Below are 6,093 nucleotides of genomic sequence, written 5' to 3' on the forward strand. Positions count from 1 at the left end.
TTGCATTAAACACTAACCTGAGTCTGCCTGGACAAGCCAGTTCCTCATAGCTTTTTTTTTTTTTTTTGTCCTGCTTTTAAGGATGTCTCTTCTGTGCTTGTACTACATACATGCAGCATGTGCTTGTCTTGCATTGTCCGTTTTGGCCCCTTGTTAGTTGCCATATAAACTTTGAGTTATGAGCAAGTTCACACTTCATTAGCCATGTTTTGCGTGGGCACGGCAGCCTATTTATTAGTGGGCTGCGGTGCCTCCTGAAATGCAGGGAATTGGTCCCTGCTCCGTTTCTGGAATCGCAACCCGCATGGGTACAAAGTGCAGTGCAGGTGTGATTTCCAGTGCATGCTGGGTGCTATTTAGTATTATTGGCACCCGCACACATTGTGTTTTCTGTGTGGATATGTGGGAACAGGAGTGGACCAGCAGTGGAAATGGCACACACAGATGTGATCCTAGCCTTGGAGCCGGTTCACACTGGGGCGACTCGTCTGGCGACTCAGCCGCCTGACAAGTCGCGTTCTATTCACCAGAACTGTTCGAATAGGAGCACGCGAGTCGCTCCGACTTAGAAAAAGGTTCTTCCGGGGCGACTCGCATTGACTTGTATACAGAAGTCATTTTGCAAGTCGCCTCTGAAAACGTCTTCAGGACGCCTTTCCGAGTCGCCCCCGAAGTCGTGCCGCCGCAGTGTGAACCGGCTCTAAATGTTGTGCGGTTTGTATGCGAGAAACATGTAGCTGAGGAATGATTCATTCTGAACAAGGTCACATGTGACTTTGCTGCGTTCAATGTAGCTAAGCCTAAACTCTTGTGACACCTTTCAGAGATGAATGTCGTGAATAAGCAGCTACTGAGCTACCAGTGAAGCCCAATGGCTGTCACTGATGCGTCCTGGATTCTGAGCCGGTGGATATTGAGCTGCTGTTGAATAGATTGCATACATATAGGTATTCACCCTGGATGATTGAGTATTTTTAGTGGGGGTTCTGCCAGTATATTTATCCGACATGTTAAGTATATGATCAGAGTTCTAATGCGTTTATCTTCACTGCATGCTTGTTTTGGGTCAATGATCAGAAACGGTGGGACCAAAGGCAGTGGGCATTTTTGCAGTAGGATAAAGGAGTGTTTTGTAACTTTGAGCCTTTTCTTTGGTCATGGTCAGAGTGTACCAGAGTGTCGGATTGTTGGCCAGCTTTGAACATTCCTGGTAGCATTGATGCAATACGCAGAGGACAAACTCGCGTGGATCTCCGTGGTTGCAGATCTGATCTCTTATCTATCTAATCTTCATTGGCTTGCATCACAGAGGCTTGATCTCCTAATTATTAACCATCCTTGTGTCACACAACTTGCAGTCTGTTCCAGCTCTTATAGAAGGTCCTTGTATTTAGATTACCTGCCTTGTGATGGGTCTGGTTCCAGATTGGATGGTGATTCCTACACCCCTTATCTGCAGTTTATTTGTTGCGCAGTTAAAACAAACCTAAGGTCACATACTATGCAACAGCTGTCCCGAACAAGTCACAGCCAAATTTTAGGGCAAGGTCATATTACTCCATTTGGATCACTTTCAAGTTTCATTATTTATGAAAGGATGCATCTTATAAAGATGCAAAACGGTACATTTTGGGAAATGCCCAAGATCTCCCCAGTTTCTTTTATCTAGACCAGGGCTCTCCATGCTTTCTAAGCAAATGGACAATTTACTGTCCTTCAGGCTTTAGGGGGCTGAACTGTGGCTATAGGATGGGGGGGGGGGGGAAATGCCTCAGCATCCATGAGCAGAATTAATTTTTAATGAAAGAAATGGTGTCCCATTGCTGATGTCAGTAGGGGGAATGGTGCCCAATTATTGGTATGAGTTGGTGGAACGGTGCCCCAAGGGCTGGACACAGGCAAGCAAAGCGCTAAATCTGGGCCACAGTTTGAAGACCACTGATCTAGACCAAGGCAATCTCAACTAGAAGCGTCATACATTGTCATTAAAACTGGGAGGAAATCAGGCTAACAAATGTCAATCTACATTGATGGATACCAGAAAAAACATTCGGTTGGCACTCAGGATCAGGTAGAATTGGGAATCCCTTAAAGCGGGAGTTCACCCGAAAAACATTTTTTAACATTAGATTGGGCCTAATTACAGGAAGCAGAATCAAGTGTTTTTGTTTAAAATCAATGCAGTACTTACCTTTTTTGAGATAGATGTTCTCCGCCACTTCCGGGTATGGGCTGCGGGATTGGGCGTTCCTATTTGATTGACAGCCTTCCGACGGTCGCATACAGCGCATCACGAGTTGCCGAACGTCGGTGCGGCGCTATACAGGGCCAGCGCACCGACGTTCAGCTACTTTCGGAAACTGGTGACGCGCTGTAAGCGACGGTCGGAAGACTGTCAATCAAATGGGAACGTCCAGTCCCGCAGCCCATATCCGGAAGCGGCGGGAGAACATCTATCTCAAAAAAGGTAAGTACTGCATTGTTTTTAAACAAAACACCCGATTCTGCTTCCCATAATTAGGCCCAATCTAAGGTTAAAAATAAATTATTTGGGTGAACCTCCACTTTAAGTGAAATCTGCCTATCTGCATGTGGCATTCAAACCATTTATGTATACAATATGGCTACAAAACTCACTAGACAGGCCTACCACCAAGCCCCCACATCCTCCTGGTGATGTGATATTTGTTCAGACAGAGCCAGTGATACTCAGTCTCTTTTGCACCGTATATAGGGTATAGCATGGTGCAAATGGGGGGGCTCTGACTCCTGCAATCCATTGTTTGCGGGTGCAATGCTTTGCAAGACTGAACATGGGTGGGAGGGGGGGGGGTGCAGAGAAGATGCTCGGCATCGGATACGGAAGCAAGTGGAGATAACGGACATTGCAGTGCCTACTACATTGATATCCAGCTTCTAGAAAAGATTCCACAGGTATAGTATCTCTTTACCATGGTAACTGAAAAATGCCATACCTGAAATGCCTTCAATTAGGTCTGACCCAGGTAAAAGATGCTACAGCTTTCCTGGTTTCCTTTCAATGCTATTGGTAAACCTAGTGTATCATTGTGAGTTGTACAGGCATACCCCGCTTTAAGTACACTCACTTTACATACACTCGCGAGTAAGGACATACCCGTGAGTGTATGTAAAGTGCCTTACAAGTACTGTACAGACATTTTGCAGCCACAGTAGAAGGAGCTGAAGCTCAGAGAGCATAGCCTGCCCTGTTCCAGTGTGCCCCTGACACCCCCACTACAGCCCCTGAGACCTTAACTACAGCTCCTAACACCCCCACTACACCCCCTAACCCCCCACTACACCCTATAAGTGCAAAAAGGCATTGTTTCACTTTAAGTACATTTTCGTTTTACATACATGCTCTGGTCCCATTGTGTACTTAAAAGTGGGGTATGCCTGTACTCAATATTGGTTGCAACTGCAGAGAAATCGCATCGGTAGGGCAGATGAAATCGATGCCCCCCCGAATTGACCTCTTAAAGTGGAGTTCCGCTGGGGAAAAAATGAATAAAAAAAAAAGTCAGCAGCTACAAATTCTGCAGCTTCCGACTTTTAACCACTTGAGACCCGGACCTTTAGGCAGCTGAAGGACCCGGCCAGGTTTTGCGATTCGGCACTGCGTCGCTTTAACAGACAATTGCGCGGTTGTGCGACGTGGCTCTCAAACAAAATTGGCGTTCCTTTTTTTTTTTTCTCCCACAAATAGAGCTTTCTTTTGGTGGTATTTGATCACCTCTGCGGTTTTTGTTTTTTGCGCTATAAACAAAAATAGAACGACAATTTTGAAAAAAATGCTATTTTTTACTTTTTGCTATAATGAATATCCCCCAAAAATATATAAAAACATATTTTTTCCTCAGTTTAGGCCGATACATATTCTTCTACCTATTTTTGGTAATAAAAAAAACGCAATAAGCGTTTATCGGTTGGTTTGCGCAAAATTTAAAGCGTTTACAAAATAGGGGATCGTTTTATTGCATTTTTAATTTTTTTTTCTACCAATGGCGGCGATCAGCTTTTTATTTTTTTTTTTTTTTTTTTTTTTATTGTGAATCCCTATAAAAGGGATCACACGATCAATGACGGCGCCACAGTGAAGCTCAGGGAAGCTGTGTTTACACACAAGGCTCTCCCCGTTCTTCAGCTCCGGGGAGCGATCGGGTCCCGGAGCTTCGGACCGGGCCGCCTGCCCGCGACCAGGTGCTAGCACAGGACATACCTGTACGTGCATGTGCCCAGCCGTGCCATTCTGCCGACGTAAATGTGCAGGAGGCGGTTCTTAAGTAGTTTATATATGGACACGTACCTGTTCAGGGTGCCTGCGATGTCGGCACCCAAAGCCCCGCTCTGTCCCTTGGGTTTAGGCGCCGCCGTCTTCAGTAAGGGAAACTGAAGCCTTGTGGCCTCACTTCCTGGATCCCTACTGCGCATGCGCAATCACACTGGTCCCTGCTGTCTTCTGGGACGTGTCTCCCTGAAGGGGGGGGGGTGGCGGAGTAAGCGCTGGCTTCGGTCACTGCAGTGATCTGTGCCTGGAAGTGAGAGCAAATACCTGGATGACACAGCAGCTGCTCCCCCCCCCCCCCCCGAAAGGTGCCAAATGTGACACCTGGAGGGGGGATTCCAAAAAGCGGAAGCTCCATTTTCAGGTGGAACTCTGCTTGAAGTGATTTAGTAGCCCCAATGCCCTGCTTTTTAATTACATAAGAGTATAGTTACTTGCACTGGTGTCCTCAGTCTATTTCCAGGGTTACTCAGAATGGCTTCTTAAGCTGATTGTATATACTTGAATCGGTTTAAGCCAATGTACTAAATGTGTCGTTTGAACTTGCACAGCAGTAAAGCCTAATTGTAAGAAGCTGATTGTTTCCTACTTCAGGGAGTTTTCATGGCTGGCAAGAGATCTTCCAAGTTTGGGAAGGAAGAGGGGGTGGTGTTGGGTTTTTCTATAGATTTTAACCAAGCTGGGATGCTGGAAAGCACCATTCTCCAGTAAAACGTCGGCTTTTTTTTTGTGTTAAGAATTTCCTTTAAGTATTTAAAGTATGTTACAAGTCGGTAAATGTTTCCTTTATCTGAATGAAAACAAATTTGCTTAAAATAAAACTTTTCTGTGCTGGTTGGTGTGCCCATGGCAAGTAGATACAAGTCTGTACCCTCATGCATGCACACTTGATGCAGTTATAGGCCCTTATGCCTGGTTCAAGTGCATTTACATAGTATGGCTATTTGTCAGCACCCAGTATATTTGCATTGATACTTGTGCTGCTGTGCATGCCAGTTAGTGTCTGCTTTGTAGGTTTTAGATATGTATGTGATGAGGACTGGGTAAAGTAATTGTGTGGAGAATAGTGCCGAACTGTCCTTGCATTCTTTAGATATGTTCTCTAACATTTTCCCAGAAGTTGTCTGCATTCAGGCATTCTCTGCAACAAAAACCTTTTGTGGGCTGCTGTTCTGTGAAATGCAGGGAGTCGCTGACATGGGTAAACAAATGCACATCGGTGCTGTGTGGTTTCAATCATGTAAAAACACAACACATTTTCTAATTTCGGGAGGTGCTTTAACTTTGGCACATCTAAAGAGCAAGCAGAGTTTTTTTCTGTGGGTTGGGAACGCACAATTAGTCGCACGTTTCTAGCTCATACATGTGAACCTACCCTAAAGGGATGTAGACACAAACTTTTGTCGGATCCCTGAAAGTGCATCAGCTTATTAAGTCCCTCCCATTCAGGATCTGCTTTTTCTTCAGGGCAGTAATGGGTAGGATTCTGCAACAGTTTGCTAAAATCTCTACAATGTATATTGGGTCCCCCTGAGGGGCCGGTTTGCTTAAAGGGGTTTTGCTTTTAAATGTCCTTTATTTCTTCTGAGAAATCCTAACTTCCTGTTCTTCTGTCTGTAACTACACACAGTAATGCAAGGCTTTCTCCTTGGTGTGGAGAAAGCCTCTTGAGGGGGCGAGCAGGAGGGTCAGAGAAAGGAGCTGTGCGTTAGTGGGCATCCTGACTCTCCTGCTCGCCCCCTCAAGGCTTTCTCCACACCAGGGAGAAAGCCTCGCATTACTGTGTT

The 6,093-nt window shown here is 45.5% G+C and overlaps 1 protein-coding gene across 3 annotated transcripts in view; it reads left to right on the forward strand.

Moving 5' to 3' along the window:
- SLC25A25 (solute carrier family 25 member 25) overlaps positions 1-6,093 on the forward strand; it is a 47,155-nt gene that overhangs the window by 28,499 nt on the left and 12,563 nt on the right. The gene's annotated exons all lie outside the window — the stretch shown is intronic.

Source organism: Rana temporaria, chromosome 9 (assembly GCF_905171775.1).
Source record: "Rana temporaria chromosome 9, aRanTem1.1, whole genome shotgun sequence".
NCBI lineage: Eukaryota > Metazoa > Chordata > Amphibia > Anura > Ranidae > Rana > Rana temporaria.